Source organism: Nycticebus coucang, chromosome 2 (assembly GCF_027406575.1).
Source record: "Nycticebus coucang isolate mNycCou1 chromosome 2, mNycCou1.pri, whole genome shotgun sequence".
NCBI lineage: Eukaryota > Metazoa > Chordata > Mammalia > Primates > Lorisidae > Nycticebus > Nycticebus coucang.
In genome coordinates, this window is record NC_069781.1 from 134,956,093 (window position 1) to 134,973,412 (window position 17,320).

The 17,320-nt window shown below is 48.1% G+C and overlaps 1 protein-coding gene across 6 annotated transcripts in view; it reads right to left on the reverse strand.

Moving 5' to 3' along the window:
• Positions 1–17,320, reverse strand: part of APBA2 (amyloid beta precursor protein binding family A member 2) — a 289,264-nt gene that overhangs the window by 138,468 nt on the left and 133,476 nt on the right. For 3 of the 6 annotated variants that reach the window (XM_053581966.1, XM_053581960.1, XM_053581962.1), the window contains exon 3: positions 7,626–7,693. The exons of 1 other annotated variant lie outside the window; for it this stretch is intronic. The gene's annotated coding sequence lies outside the window, so the exon portion shown is untranslated. Of the gene's footprint in view, positions 1–6,231; positions 6,304–7,625; positions 7,694–11,584; positions 11,730–17,320 lie in introns of all 6 variants that reach the window. 2 more of the 6 variants (XM_053581964.1, XM_053581963.1) reach the window with 2 other exon arrangements.

Genomic DNA, 17,320 nt, shown 5'->3' on the forward strand with positions numbered 1-17,320 from the left:
AAGGTAGTCTTATCTCCCCCTCGCCTGGCTGTCCACACCTGCTCTGCCAATGCTCCCACCTTGGTCCTGTCCTCCCTATCCCCAGCCTCTCCCCAGGCCTCATTGTCTCTCTCAGGGACTCTATGAGGAGACTCACCCCTGGCCCTTACCTCCACAGTCAGATCGGGAAAGCACACATCCCATCCCGTCAGCCCTCTGATGAAGACCTTGAGGGCTCCTCCAATGAAATACAATAGTCTGGCCTCTGCCACCTCTTCTCTGTCACCCCTGGCTGGTTTGTTGAGCAGAACTGAATCAATGACTTTCCCCAGGCCCTGCCACGTCACTTCAGTCATGTACATGTGCTTCTGTTTGCATGGAATGCCCACCTTACTCCCTCTCCTTCCCAGAAATTCATGTTCATCCTTTGACATGAAAGACCAAACCTCCGGCACAACCACTAGACAAATGAGTCACTCTCCAGGATCCAATCTTTATCTTCCTCAACATCCAGAGCGTGTGGCCACCACGACTTTGCACTTCCCTGCAGCCACTGTCACTCAGACTGAAAGTCAGGTGTTCCCTGTCAAACCTCTCACTAACCCACACCAAAGAATGATTGCCTGCCCTATTCTGCTGTTCAGCATAATCACTTTTAGATGAACAAAGAAGAAAAAAATCAAGTAAAGAACAACATACAGCCCATCCAACAGGGGAGCTGGTGTCTCCCTGTAACCCTAGCTCTCTGACCCCTGAGGCCAGGACATGGCAGATGACACTGCCTTCCCGGTAAACAAGGGTCTCTCAACCACAGGTGGTAACATCCATGGCCACTGGGAGCCCTCCCAGGTCAGGACGGCATGCCAGCACCATTGTGTCTACAGATGTATGACTCGATTGACGGAGATGAAGGGATTTCCCCAAGAAAGGAGATGAGTCTGTAGGAGCCCTACACTGTATGGAAATGAAATTCTTAGCAGTGTGCTCTGCCAGGAGGGAGGAGACCCACAGTGTGGCTCTGGGCAAGCTTCAGAGAATGTCTCCATAAACATCTATGTTACTTATCAACCACTTCAAACACGAGTTGTGGATTTTAAATAACAATTTGAAATAATTTAAAGATTTTAAATTATCCCTTCCATATGTGTCTAGCATCACACATGGTAAAAATAAGCTTGGAAAAGGATACATTAAACAGAAGTCGTTTTCTTTCTTATGGGACTTCTCAAGGCTTGTAACATGGTGCTTTGGGGCCGTCCGAGAGGGGGCAGCAGAGAGCGTACCTCCAGTCAGGTGGGAACGTGGGCTGCTATTTTCAGGGACACCTTGCGGGACACCGCAGAACGCGGTTAGAGAACCGAGGTGTACGGACTCATATCGTTAATTAGAATTGGACATGATTAACTAGATCGGAATAGCGTTAATCAAAAGTTACATAAAGAAATGGCTAACTTCGTCTTCAATTTCATCACGCTAATTATGCTGGGCTCGGCCTAGTAGCGGCTCCTGGTGCTGTTTTCATTACACATTTTTCATCTTTAAAAAAAAGGGTGTTGATGAATTTTTTTCTCTCCTGAAGTGCAACTTAAGAAAAAAAGACCTGGGTGTCAGCACAGGAGTTTTCAAGTGTTTGAAAACACACCCCAGGTCTGAGCATAAATAACAACAGTCAGTTGAGTGTCCTCTTTGCCTCCTTCAGAGAGGGACACTAACAAACATCAGGGAACTGTCACCACTACCGGCCCACCACCCAACTCACGAGCCCCCTCTTTACAGATAAGAAAACTGCGTCCTGAATATTTAAGAAACTAGAGCTAAAGAATGTCACACATGTTTTGAGAATCCACTATACATTAGTCACTGGACTGGACACCACAGACACACAGAGGGCGGGGAGGAGGGGGTGCGGCGGGCAGGAGGGGCGTGGCTTGCACCGGGCAGCCCTTGAGCCTTGTCTGTGTAGAAGCGAGAAGCACCTAAGAGAGGGATCGGCCTCACAGGGCTAAGAGGGGCTCCCTGTGAATGCCGTGAATGAAAATAAGGCCAGGCCAATGTGCAAAGTTGGGCTCACTCCAAAATCCTACCCATTTCCAGGAAGAGACAAACAGAACCTTCTGCAAAAAGGTGTCTGCCAGGTCTGCCAAGGTGGCGGATCCACTAGGAAGCAGGAGCGATTCAGCCCCATCAGCACGTCACACAACCCAAGAACAGAGGGTGTGTGTGTGCCTACACTGAGGTGTTCCCCATAATGTCTTCTTGGAACAACTTTCTCAAAGACTATGTTGAGAACAATGTCGCAAACAACCCTGAACACACCATCCAGCCTTAGCCCTCACCGTGGCCACCACCCCACTTCCCTCTTGCTTCTCCCCAGGCACCTGGGCATGTGGTACCAAGCAACTCGAGTCTTTCCCTAAGGGAACACATCCTGATAGCTTATGTTCTATTCTCATCTGTTCCATGTTTTTTTTAAATGCTGGTTGTGACCCATCTCTGATGGTTAATTCAATGTTTCAACTTGACTGGGCCACAAAATGCTCAGATAGTATTATTCCTGGGTGCATGGATAAGGGTGTTTCTGGAAGGAATAAGCTAGCACTTGGATTGGTGGACTGAGAGAAATTCTCCCTCCCTAGGGCAGTTGGGCATCGCCCAATCCTTTAAGGGCCTGAATGGAACAAAAAGGCAGAGACAGGTTAAATCCATGCTCTGCCTAATTGCTGAGCGGGGATGTGGGTCTTCTCCTGCCCCTGCACTCTAGTATTCAGGCCTTAAAACCTGGCCTGGTCTACACCATCAGCTCCCTGGCTCTCAGGCCTTGACACTGTACCTCCAGCTTTGCCCTCTCTTCAGCTTGCAGAAGGCACATCATGGACCTCTCAGCCTCATAATCATGTGAGCCAATACCTGATAATAAATCTCTCAATAAGACAGACAAAAAGATGACAGATAGATAGATCCTAAGATGAAAGGATCTTCTCGGTTCTGTTATTCTATGGAGAACACTGACTAATACAACACTGAATCTTTTTTAAGGCCTAGTACCTTGTCTGTTACAATTGATTTTGATACTGTAGTAGGATTTCAGCCTGACTAGATACTGCCTAGTTGTTCTTCAAAGGGGTTTTACCAATTTTCCCTTGATACACAGGGCATGCATCGCCCCCTCATCCCACGTTCCTGCCAACCCTCGGTTTATCACACTTCCTAATTTGCCAATGTATGAATGTGAAAAGGCATCTCATTTTTTATTAGCAGTGAGGCAGAGTTCATTTGTCTGTTTGCCACTTGGGTTTCTTCTTCTTCATATTATTTGCCTGTTTTTCAATTCTGTTTTCTTTTATTGACTTGAAAGAGTTCCTCAAACGGACAGAATACTAATCTCTTACAGTAAATTCACCATGAATATTTATTCTAGAAGTTACTAATACTGATATTTAATTAATCAATCTTTTCTTTTGTGATGTGTGCATGTGTGTGAACCTTAACTTTTTCCTACCTCAGAAGCATACAGAAAGTATCTTCTATGTATTTTTAACATTTCTCTCCTCCCACATAGGCCTTTAATCCTATGGGCTTTTACTTGTGTGTATGCTGTGAAGTAGGGAATCTCACCTCTATCTTTGCCTACGTGGGCAACCAGGTATCTGGTATCATTTCCTACCTGGTCAGTAACACACTGCCACTACCTCCTGGATTCCTGGGCACATGAGAGCTTAATTACTAAGCTGGCCACCCTGTCCCACCCACTCCTCTGTCTCTCCCTCCATAGACAACACTGGGAGTTTCGGTGTCTTTCCTTGGATTTTGTATTTCAAAAACATTCTTAGCGAGGGCGGCACCTGTGATTCACTGGGTAGGGCACCGGCCCCATATACCAAAGGTGGTGGGTTCGAACTCGACCCTGCCGAACTGCAACAAAAAAATAGCTGGGCGTTGTGGCAGACACCTTTAGTCACAGATACTCGGGAGGCTGAGGCAAGAGAATCACCTAGGCCCAGGAGTTGGAGGTTGCTGTGAGCTGTGTGGTGCCACAGCACTCTACCAAAGTGAGACTCTGTCTCTAAAAAAAAAAAAAAAACATTCTTAGCCAGATTTTACATAGCCTTTATTTATATGTGTCTTTTCTAATACCTTGTTTCCCCCAAAATAAGACAGTGTCTTATTTTAAGGTGTGCTCCCAAAGATGCGCTAGGTCTTATTTTCAGGGGATGCCTTATCTTTCCTGTAAGTAGGTCTTATTTTCGGAGGATGTCTTATTTTCAGGGAAACAGGGTATGTTGATAAGATATTAGCCATTTTCATGAATGAAATATCTTCCAAATTTAATATATTTTCTGAGACTTGCCAGGATTTAAATACAGCTTATTAATCTTTCCAACATTCCTTCACGGGGATCACTGCATTTACATATTTTACTATTCACACATTTTACAGATCAAGAGCCTATACAGGATAAATATCATAGAATAGTGAGACCTAGAATTCAATTCTCCAAGAAAAAAAAAATAGAAAAAAATCTCCAAACTTTTCCTGTAAGTGGAAGCATATTTACCAACTTATTTTATGAAAAGATGTCCAGCACACTGTGGGTATTAGTATTCTGAAGAATGGTTCCACTTGCAGTAGAAAAAAATAAATAAACCCAAGCTCTGTCTTCTCTTTACAGATCTCCTCATAGAGATTCATTCTGGCATAATTGACATTTAAAAACATCCATCTTCTTGCTGCTTTTCTCTCCAAGAAGGAATATGCTTTCCTGCAGGGAAGCTGCAGAGAATCGTGATGAGTTATTCACTTAAATGATAGGCCTATTACACCGCGGATGACAGCGTCGGGAAGACAGCCCAGCGCCTTGCCTATTGCAATTGATTTTGATCCTTTAACAAGATTTCAAGACACATAAAAATTCCAGTAGGTCTTTCCTGGACTCAAAAGAAAAAGCGCCTTCTACTTTAGCAGGGGTCCTCAAACTGCGGCCCATAGAAAATATATTAAATTTGTTCCCGTTTTGTTTTTTTACTTCAAAATAAGATATGTGCAGTGTGCATAGAAATTTGTTCATAGTTTTTTTTTTAAAACTATAGTCCGCCCTCTAACGGTCTGAGGGACAGTGAACTGGCCCCCTGTTTAAAAAGTTTGAGGACCCCTGCTTTAAAGCATGTATGTAACTTGCCCTGTGGTTCCATCAGAACACAATGACACCCCAAGTTCCTTACAGAAAACATCGGGAAGCCAATTTCACTATGGATAGTCCCGAGAGGGAGGATGGGCCGAGGCGACTGCTTGGACCTGGGTTCCCAGAAGTCTGGAATTTCCTAATTTGTGAGACCACTTCCTAGTGACCAACATCTCTCTTCACAGCCTCCTTGCTGCTGGGTACAAGTCAAATCCCCTCGGTTTATGGAATACCACCCCCTAAATTCTTTAGAATTGTCAAAGCTAAGAGTGGTGGATACATCTAATGAAATTAAGGCCAAAGCATATTTATAGCTCTAAACAGTAAATCAAATGAAACAGAATAGTTTTGGGGCGTTCATAAACTTCGTAAACTGACAACTAAGAAAAAGTTCAGAAAACATGCAACTCCTCTCTGAAGTTTCACCGTGGACAAGGGGTGATAGATAGTCCCACATCTCTCAAGTGCCTTATCAACATCCCCCTTGCCTCCCGACAAAGGCCACCATGGCATCCACCCAGGATATTTGTGACAAGAGCACCCCCCAGATTGCAAACTACTACAACTGTTTCAGAGAGAAGTATGGAGAATCCTCAAAGATCTAAATGTAGACTTTCCACTTGATTGTGTGATCCCATTACTAGGTATCTACCCAGAAGAACCGAAATCATTTTATCACAAAGACATTTGCACCAGAATGTTTACCGCAGCTAAATTCATCATTGCCAAGTCGTGGAAGCAGTCTAAGTGCCCATAAACCCACGAATGGATCAACAAACTGTGGTATATGTACACCATGGAATACTATTCAGCCATTAAAAAAGATGGAGACTTTACAGCTTTTACATTTACCTGGATGGAGTGGAAATACATCCTTCTTAGTAACATATCACAAGAATGGAAAAGTAAATATCCAGTGTACTCCATACTAGTATGAAACCAGTATGTAAACAATTACATACTCACGTGAACAATAAAACACAAATACAGTCTAGTACAGAGGGTAGAGGAAAATGGGGGGAAGGGGAGAGGGCGCAGAGCAGAAGGAGGGAGGGCAGGAGGCGGGATCTCACCTAATGTGCACATTGTGAGGGTGTATAACACGCCCCCCAGGTGTAAGGCTCTTCTACAACTGGAACTTTACCCTGGAAGTGAGAACAATATAACCTAAAAATTTGTACCCTCATAGTAATTTGAAATAAAAAAAGAGCACTCCCCCCCCAATTCAATGCGAGGGAACTCCTGCCTCACACACAGGACCGTGATTAAGAATAGATTACCTAGGTGTAGGACAGATACAGTGTTAGAAAATGAAATAAATGGGTCTGCCTCATTTTAGAAAAGAAGGCTCTTTATGGTAGTTGCTTCAAATAGCAAGACACAGCCTTCTGTTGCCCTGAGGCAAAACGGAGGTTTTGAACCCATGTTCTGACTCTCTAGAATCACACCCTAGCCCCAGCTGGACTTTACCTCTACCCTCAGAATTGGTAGAGAGCTCTCTGCACAGGGACATGCAAAGGTTCCTCCACCACTGCCCTACATGTGATGCTCCAAATTGCTGCCCCACGCAAGCCCAGCTGATGCTCCTTCCGAAGAATATATATGAACCCAGGGAATCCACCGGAGGCTCGGACCCACTGGTAGCAGGACACGCAGCTCACACCTGGCTCAGCTCCCCTCTGCTCCTTGCTCTCCAAACACACTCCAACTTCCCCACAACCATGGCACTGGGCACGTCTCTGGCCCAGGGGGAAGGGAGCCAATTCATGTCCAGAACCACCCCAGCAAGTCTCCCCTGTGCCGGAGACTCGGCTGGCACCTGGGCTCCCCTCGCACAGGTCCTGAAGGCCAAGAGCACCCCAAGAGCTGACCGTGGTCAGTGAGATTTGGGCCAGAATACTGCTTCACGCACACAGGGCCATCTTTCCCCCCAGCAAGCTGAAGGGCCTCCTCTGGATCAAAGTTGAACTTCAGCTCAGCTTCCTGGTACCTCACAGTGGTTGACTCCTCTGAGTAGACGAGCAGCTGTCCACATTGAATAGTGAAAGCTTTCAAGGGCTATCTACCGTGGGTGACAGGTATCTACCTTCCATGTAAATATAGTAAGAATCTGGGCTGGAGTTACACAAATACATGAGAAGTCCCAAGAGGACGATGGCTCATGGAACACCAGTATGTGACGAGGGGACACACACAGGCTTGTGTTGCTGTTGTCATGGAGAAACGACAGTTCTGAGCAACGTTAAATGCCTGACGGTGACCCCAGTGTCCACACATGCCTTGGCTGGGAATCAAAGTCCAGCTTTGAACTCCCCGTACTCAGACGAGAGCTAAATTATATTCACACAGGGTCCCAGGAGACAGAGAAGCGGGATGACTGTTCCATCCCATCTGCAGGGGAGCATCCCTCTAGTAAAACGATGCATGCCCCACGTCAGAAGCAAACCCTCGCTCCACGCAAGCCTACCTCATATTTCTTGCCAAAAACAAGTGGTTGGATAAGGTCTTGAAAAGCCTCCAGGTGATCAAATCTTTCTGGAATAAAGCAGAAGGAAACAGAGGGAATTACTTTGGTTTCAGCAATGACACAGGTGCTCATACAGAGCTCCTGCAAGTATAAAAAGTTAAATAAGTGAGAGGCTTTGAATCACCTGTCAAAGCGAACAGATTATAATTCTAATGAGAGGATCAGAAATTACCCTAAACAAATAATTAAAATGTTTCTTTAGCTATTCATTGCATAATTATTGCCTAAAAAAAAAAAAAAAACGCATTGGGCAAATGGAGGGATGCCTGATGTGTCGTTCTAAAAGGAGAAACTATGTGCATTTCAATGAAGCTCCTCAAAGCCCTTATGAATATGTATTTCCCAGCAACAAAGCTTGACCCCACTGCTTTGCAGAGCCTGTGTTGTATGCTACTTTCAGACTGAGGTGCGGGAATACCTGTGGGAGTAGGAGGAGAGGGAGGAGAGATTAAGGGAAAGAGCAAGGAAAGAGGACCACCCCTCACTACCAGGGCCCCCGCCTCAGCCCACCGTCCCACCTGTGCAAGGCAGTTTCATAACGAGAAGGAGAAAGGGGCCGCCAGGTCTCAGGCTGCCTCTGCAAAGAGAGCTTTGCAGATGAGAACAGAAGACAGAGATCAATGAACTCAAGGGCTTCAAGGTCAGGCCCTCGGGTTGGATCAGGAATTCATGTCGAGGACTATAGAAGGCCAGGGGGCAGAAAGCCAGGAGCGGAACAAGAGGAGGGAGTTCATTTGTACTAAACATCACATCCAAATTCCCCTTCACCCTCCAATTTGGCTGAAGACAGAAAGTTGTAAAGGACTTGCTTTGTTTCTTTCAAAATGATGGCCCTGACAGCCTCCTCCCTCCCTGGGGCCTCCTCTGTCAGGCCGGAGAGAGCTGAGAGTCCTCTGTGAATAGCTGCACGGGCTGGACAGTCCACCTTCAACCCAGTTCCAGGGCCGGCATCACATGGATGACACCATTCACTGGGGGAAGGAAATGGCACATGCAGATGGCGGCTTCTACAGCATGAACTCAGTGTCTCTAACCAAGCCAGATGGCTCTCATTTCCCTGGACAGAGGGCTTTAACTGGGAGATTTACTCCATCCCACATGGTCCAGCACAGATGCCTCTGGCCCAGATATGAAGGAAGTGACTGGATTATCTCTCAGAAGGCTGATGATGCTCTTGCTTTGGCCAAGCTGCCTGTTGAGAGGGACACAGAGCTGTGATTGGCATGTCTCCACTCAGGGGTGACACGACATCCACGCAGCTGCCTGGTGTGGCTCCCAGGGTGCACTGCTTATGTTGCCTGTCAGAGGCTGCCCCTTCGCAAAGAGGCCTCGTTATCATACCAGCGCTGAGCCCCTGTGGGAACATCTGCAAATCCCTTCACACCCTCAGCCTCACTTTAGTCGTGTGTAAAACATGGGCCATAAGAACGACTTCAGAAGTAGGTGGGAAAGGGAAATGCGACCAAACCGCAGAGAACAGCTTGGGTCCACATTAGCAGCCAACGGTGTTTCCTTCTCCACCCCACGCGCACCATCTGGGGTCCTCCAACGTCAGTCCTTTCTAGGTTAGTGCATGAACTAAAGGTTATGAGCCTTCACTGGGGAGTCGGGGATGAGACTAATTCCTCACTCTGTTAACAAGTTAGCTCTGGGACCCTAAGCAGAGCAGCGGGAAAGGCAGGGGCTTCCCCACGGCCCCCATCCTCTCCAGACACCCCCAACCCCATATAGCTCTGGGCAGCTGTATCAGGAAGGGTGGCAGGGAGGATCCTAGACCCCCGAGCCCACCTGTATGGGCTGGAATTCTCCACACAAGACCTGCTGGCCCCCTGGCTCCCCCTAACTCACATGGGCCTGTGGTGGCCCTGTTAGCCCTGGTGTCCAACTGTCCCCACCTGGTCCTGGCCCAGAAGCACCTCAGGGAAAACTAGGGGCCTGAGGACCTGCTTCCCTGCAGGGAGGCCTGCACCCAGTCCCCTTCCCTGGGGAGAAGCACCTGCAGCCCCCCCTCGGCCACCCTGAGCTGAGCGTTTCCTGAAAGAACACAGGCGCATCCATCTGCATCCCAAGCACCCCACCCCCAACATGCTTCACACGATTCCCATCAAAGCCCTCAGAACCACGACAGTGTGCTGCACCTTATGTAAGGCCCTTCCATGAGAGGAAACGGGCCCACGTCTCGACTTGATTTAGAATCGGTTTTTAAGTGACTATTTATAGGCATCACACAAGCAGCCCTTGTGGATGGTGGAGGAGCGGGGCCTCTGGGCTCCTGGCCACCGCTACTCATTTGCATTCTTTTCATGTTTATCTTCTCTAATTTCCCAGCAGCATTTTAACTCAAAAGCAAGGTCACCCACCACTTGGACTCAGAGCCACTTTTCATTTCCTCCAGAGAAAAACATTCATTTTCTTTTCCGCACAGTGTGCCCGGCCCTGCCCTCTCTGGGGCTCCTTGCCGGCGTTGGCTAAAGCAGGCTTGTATTATTTGGATGACTCGCATCTCCCAGACGTGGACAGCTCACCTTAAAGACGTGCCCTACAAGGTTGTGAGACCCGGGAGGGCTCTGAGAGGTCAGCTGGTTCTGAGTTACCACCAGGCCAGGCACAGTCGGGAGGGCCAGTTCCGCCCCAGCAGCCAGAGAGAACGCAAATAGTCACACCCGGCTCAGAACACCGGGGCTTTGGGGCCTGGCCTGCCATTCCTGCACCTGCCAGGTACGCTCCTCCATTCTCCTTCTGCCCTTTCCGGGGGCAGCGAGGACCAGGCCACTTCCCTAGTCCCACTCAGTTCTGACTGATTAGACAGAAATGCCACTGCCAGCTCTTCTCAAGCAAGCCACAATGAATTTTGGAAAAAAAAAAGTTCTAATCCTTCTCAATCTTCAGGCTGGAAATTAAATGCACAGGTCTCCCATGAGATTAAAGTATTCTGCTTTCGAAGCTGTCTGTCACTCACAGGTCTTTGTTTTTCTTTTGGGGCTGCAGGCCAAGTTTATCCTGCAGCCCAGCTCCCCAGAGGGGATGCACACACACAGAGCTGCAGGCACTCAGGGCTGTCTTCTTTCTGTCCACATGCTGACAACTGGGTTCTCCAGGGTGCAGGGGCCTCCGAGCCCTCCAGCCCTTGGCACCAGTACAGAAAGAAAGGCAGTCCCCACCTGGAGCCCTGAATTCAGAGCAGAACTCAGGTGCAGAGAATATGAACATGTGGGATAAACAGCCCTCAGCTGCCCAACTTCAAATACCAGGCCCACGGTTTGGTTCTCATGAATCCCATGGCTGCAGCTGTCGGCATTTGGTTTCTGGACTGATTAATTTTCTCTCAGGACACTGCTTCACCTGTCGTCTTGGGTTCTGCAGGATGCTACGTGCAAATTTCTGACAATAAGTTGGCCCTGTGATCAAACAAAGCCTTTGAAATGCCAATGTTTCCAGGCACTCCAGAGGAATACAGAAATACTAAATAGGCCTTAAAGTGGATGATTCATAAATTTATTGATTACCTTTGATTTAATGAAATACCAAGTGAATCGGTGGGAGGTGCCAGATGCAGAAACAATCCTGAGGCCCCAACGGTGGCCAAAGTAGTTGCAGAGGGGGCCACATAAGCTAAGAGGACCCCATAACAGGGCAGCTCACGTGAGCCTCTGCCCAGTGCAGGAGACACTGGCCCTGCAGTTCGGGCAGGCAAGGGGTAGCAGGATGGGTGCCAGAACCAACCCTTTCAAGCATTTCGTTAGCAAAAGCAAGGCAACACTCACAGCATCACTGACTCCCAGGCCTGGAAGTGGTCTCCCAAGAGGGCACCAGGGAGTGAGGAGCAAAGCAAATGGACAGATGGACATGTCCAGCACAGAGGCAGGAAGTCTGGGTGGAGTTAAGAAGACTGAACTCACCTTCAGAGAGTAGCAAGGACCAGCTCTGCCATCTACCATCACATTTGTTCCTCCAGCTGACCCCAGAGCTATGGCTGAATTTCTTTGAGTTAAATGAGCGCTTCGTAAGGGCAGGGCACACAGTCTGGGAAACACTGTGCTTGGGCTATAGAAAAGTGGAACTTGGTGAGCAATAATACCCATTCAGTAAAGTACTTGCAGATAAGAGACTCAGGCCATAGTAAGCAGAGGCTCTGGGTGGGGGCTGGAGGGGTCTGTGCATAGCACTGAGGCCAGAATGATGGGGAAGGGGCCGGGACACCAAAAGCGGAACGTCCTCTGAAGGCCACAGCCAGCTGGGGCGTGGTTCATTCTGGTACCAGCCTAGCGACTGCAGCCAGCTCCAGAAGCCAGATATTTGTGAGACCGTGAGCACCCTCATATGAGGGAAAGCTTGGAATGGTGGTTTACGCTCATGTTGACTTTATGGGCTGGATGGCCACCCAGCTCACCTGCACGGGGCTGCCTCACAGAGGGGGCCAGGCAGCTGGCAGAGGCCAGTGTCTGGCAGGGAGAGCTCCTGCCACCTGGCACTGCAGCTCAGCCAAGGTGCCCCAGAGGGATGAAGTGAGATGGCAGGTCTCCACGGGTGTGGCTGGAACCACAGGAGCACACAGGATGGGGTTCTGGGGGAACGGATGCTCCCTAGACCAGATTATGTGTCATCTGTTGTGAGACTGGGGATGAGGGGGAATCTGCTGCCTCCTGGTGGGACACACGGGAAGAGTGCTTAACCGGGCAGAGCAGGGTCCTTCCAGGGGCCCCAGGAATCACTCTAAGAACTGGCCACAGACCGGTTACCACAGGGAAAGAGGGGCTGGACTCAGAGAGGGCCCAGGTCCTCAGGGCCAGAGAGCACTCAGGTGGGACGGGTGGGAGGTCAATGACCATAAAATTGGGGGTGTCTGGTTTGAGCTCTTTGCAAGTAAAATCTTTAGATTCTGAATAGCGGAGTCCCTAACCAGCTGTCAGTAAAGTATTCCAATGCTAATAATTCCATTTATAAATATAAGCATGTATTATTTTTCTCCTTCTGGGCAAATAGCTGCATTTTTAGAATGAAAAGCTCTAACCTCAAGACTCATTTGTATAAACATTTTAAAAACAAACTGGATTTAAAGTTAGTCTTCATTGGTCTCAAGGTGTCAGAGCGATTGTTTCGTTTGGAATGGTGGCTTCTAAACACTACTAAAAATGCTTAAGAATAATGTGCAAGGCCAGGCAGGGCGGCTCACGCCTGTAATCCCAGCACTCTGGGAGGCCAAGGAGGGTGGGCTGCTTTAGTTCAGGAGTTCAAGACCAGCCTGAGCAAGAGTAAGACTCCATCTCTACTAAAAATAGGAAAACTAGGGGCGGCGCCTGTGGCTCAGTCGGTAAGGCGCCGGCCCCATATACCAAGGGTGGCGGGTTCAAACCTGGCCCCAGCCAAACTGTAACCAAAAAATAGCTGGGCGTTGTGGCGGGCGCCTGTAGTCCCAGCTGCTCGGGAGGCTGAGGCAAGAGAATCGCTTAAGCCCAGGAGTTGGAGGTTGCTGTGAGCTGTGTGAGGCCACGGCACTCTACTGAGGGCCGTAAAGTGAGACTCTGTCTCTACAAAAAAAAAATAGGAAAACTAGCCGGGCTCTACAGCAGGTGCCTGTAGTCCCAGCTACTTGGAGGCTGAGGCAAGAGGATCACTTGAGCCCAAGAGTTTGAAGTTGCTGTGAGCTATGATGTCACCACACAGCACTCTACCCAGGGCGATGAGTGAGACTCTGTCTTGGGAAAAAAGAAGAAGAAGAATGTGCAAATTGATATCATTAAAATGGTCCAAAGTCCAGTTCAATGTCCAGCAGTGAGAGGCCATGTCTGGGGTGTCACATTCTGCCACCAGATCCTTCCTTCCTGCTCCAGGTCTGACTACGTAGACTCTTCATGGGAGCCTAGTTCACTGAGTAAGGACTGATTCTCTTTCAAGGTGACTATTTGATTCCTCTCCCTGAGACTTCTGCAGCCACCCTGAAGGCAGAGTTGGGAGTACAGATGTATTTCAGTCTGGGTCAAGACTCAAAAATTTTATCTGGTATTTGGAGCTCAGAAATCTGCTCCAAAACCACATGGTCATATCTCTATCATTTTTTCCTTGTTCACCACTATGTAAAATTACTTGAGATTTTTTTCAAATAAACCCCAAAAGTTCCTTGCAGGGGTGCTGAGCTGACTTGTTAATGCCGGGGTTGACACAGAAGGCGCTTTGCCTCAGCTGTGTCAATCTTCAGTGAGTCTGCTCCGGTGCAGCCCCCGGTGTCACAAGGACAGAAACACGGTGCCCTGGGCCTTCCCAGCAGAGGTGTTCACCCTCCCATCTCTGACGGGTTCTCCAGTGATTCTCGGTATTAGACCGTCTTGTTTGCTGAAGTTCTTGCCCAGCTTAGGGGAATTAGTACACAAAGCAGCACTGAGGAGCTAAGAACAGGGACTTGGGGCCAAGACTGTCCACGCCACAGGACCACCATCAATGCCCAAGGAACAGGGGAGGTCAGCAGGTGGCCTCTGCCAAGTCCTCCCCGGAGTCCAACCCCAGGGAGTAAAGGACTAGCACAGGCTGACAGACAGCCTGCCCCAGGCTGCCAGGGCCTGGCTTCCTCCTCATTATTATTCTCTACTAAGCAAATGAGGCTTCTATTTTTGCTGTGAGGAGCCCAATGTCTTCCAATTCCCAGGCGTGCCCTGGAGGGAGGCTGGGATCTCATTTGCTATTCAGGTAGCTCAGGCTTGGAGGGAGGGCTATGCAGAAGGCCGGGAGCCAGGGGGAAGCAGAGCCTGCCAGTCTGCTCAAAGGAGGGCACGGTGCTCACTCAGCTCTGGCCAAAGAGACGATGCCTGCACGGGGCAGAGCCTGGCACATCAAGGTTAATTTAGCTCCTATGTCTACCGAGACGGGCACTAACTGCTTCACAGATGGGAGCCTCTTAACTGCCCGGCCCCACTGTGCATGGTGAGGGCTGTCATCATCCCCTTTCACAGATGATGAAACTGAGGCACACACAGATTAGATAGCACACCTCAGGCCACACAGTAAGTGCCAGGAGTGGGATTTCATCCTGGCAGTGTGGGAGAGAGTCTGGTGTCCACACTCTTAGCCTCGTGGGAGGCAGACAGGCTGAGCTCTCTGAAGGGCAACCTGAGGCACCCAGATAGGGCAAAGTCAGGGAGACCATCCTGGGGACCGTCAGTGGGGCAGGCTGAGCCTTTTGAACTCATGATGGGCAGTTATGTTATGGAGGCTTGTTTGTCTGCCCTGGGGGGACAAAGCTTATTCACCCCTCCCCCTTTCTAAATGCGTTAACAGCCACTGTTAGGGTAGCCACTCACTACCCTGTATTCCTGATTACCCGATCTTCCCGGGGTCTTGAGATTCTTCTAATCTTATTTTGGCCCCTTTGAATTTGGCTCTCTGCGTTTGAGATCAGTAAAAGGTTTCTGAGGAGTCCGGGCTGCTGCAGTGCCTCAGTCTGCCGGTTGGTCTGCGAGCCAAGGTGCAGCTCTCCACGCGCCCCAGACTTTACACATTAAGTTGGTATTAAGTCTCATTATTTCCCCAGTGTCATATCTCTGACGACTCCCAACCCAGATAGGGGCCCTCAGGGAACCCTGACAAGGCCCTGCATTATGTTGGGAGGAATAAAAAGGAAAAGGTATTTGTAATACCCTAAACCTAGCAAAGGATTCGATTGATCAACAAGAAAATAGAAAAAAGGTACAAAATGTCTGACCTTCACAGAATGACAAATGGATATGAAATACATATAAATAGATAGAAAGCATATTCTTCTTAGCAAAGTATCTCAAGAATGGAAGAAAAAGTATCCAATGTACTCAGCCCTACTATGAAACCAATTTATATAATTTCATATGAAAGCTATAACCCAAGAAGAAGGGGAAAGGGAAGAGGGAGGATGGGCGGAGGGAGGGTAATTGGTGGGATCACACCCACGGTGCATTTTACAAGGGTACATGTGAAATTTACTAGGTGTACAATATAAATGTCTTAACACAATAACTATGAAAATGACAGGAAGGCTATGTTAACCAGTGTGATGAAAATATTTCAAATTGTATATAAAACCAGCACATTGTACCCCATGATTGCAGTAATGTACACAGCTATGATTTAATAAAAAAAAAAATAGACAGAAAGATGTGCAGTCTCACTGGCAGGCAGAGAAATGCAAATTAAGAACTCACATAGGCAACATTTTCACCCAAATGACAAAAGTTAAAAAATACCTGACCATATCAAGTGTTATAAAGGAAAAGGAGAAGAGGAAATTCATACACTACTGGTGAGAACTCTGATTAGTCCATCCACCCACGCTAGAATACGATTCAGCTGCTTCTAGTAAATTTGAAGATTAATATGCTCTACCCCACAGCCAATTCCAGTCCTTGCTAAACACTCTAGACCAGCGGTTCTCAACCTGTGGGCCGCAACCCCTTTGGACTATATTGCAGGTTCGTGGCATTAGGGTAGGTTGAGAACGACTGCTCTGGGCAAATACACTCACGTGCACGAAGCCTTGCATGTCACAGTAGGGAAGTGGAAACCACCTAAACATCCATCAGTGGAGAATGACAGACAGCGTTGTGATCATGCAGTGTAATACCACGAAGCAGTGAGAAGTTACGGACCACAGCTGCAAGTTTCACACAGTGAATCTCACCAACATAATGGTAAGCAAAAAGGGCACGCCGTGGGAGTGGACATAAATTTAACATCAGTGGCATAATGCTTGAGATAAATTCAAAAATAACAGGCATGGGTGTATGTATAAACACACTGATAGTAAGTTATAAACCAGCATCCGACTCAAACGGCGGTGACCTCTGGGGTGATACAAGAAGATGCAATTGGGGAGGACTTCCAGCTGGATGGTCACCGTCATGCTTTAAAATACACGCATAAAGAGTGGCTCAGCACCCGTATCACAGTGGATACGGTGCCTCAGATCAAACCCAGCCTGGGCCAGCTAAACAACTGCAACAAAAAAAATAGCCAGGCATTGTGGTGGGCACCTGTAGTCCCAGCTACTTGGGAGGCTGCGGCAAGAGAATCCCTTAAGCCCAAGCGTTGGAGGTTGCTGTGAACTGTGACACCATGGTACTCTACCAAGGGTGACACAGTGAGACTCTGTTTCAGAAAACAAACAAACAACAAAAACCTGCATAAAGAATCTTTGGCAGAATCTTCCCTTCAAAAAGTGAAGCCTAATCCCTCTGTCTTTGAGTGTGCGATGGCATTTAGCAAGGACTGGAATTGGCTGTGGGGTAGAGCATATTAATCTTCAAATTTACTAGAAGCAGCTGAATTGTATTCTAGCGTGGGTGGAAGGATTAATCAGAGTTCTCACCAGTAGCGTATGAATTTCCTCTTCTCCTTTTCCTTGACAACACTTGGTATTACCAGGTATTTTTTAACTTTTGTCTGTTGGGTGAAAGTGTTGCCTTTGTGAGTTCTTAATTTGCATTTCCCTGCCTGCCAGTGAGACTGCACATCTTTCTGTCTATTTATATGTATTTCATATCCATTTGTTATTCTGTGAAGGTCAGACATCTTGTACTTGCTTCTAGTGAGGAGAAACTAGCAGAAGTGGCAGCAGCTTGTGACCAAGGAGACCAGATTGTAAAGGTGCGGCTTTCTCTTTCCTCTCTCTCGGC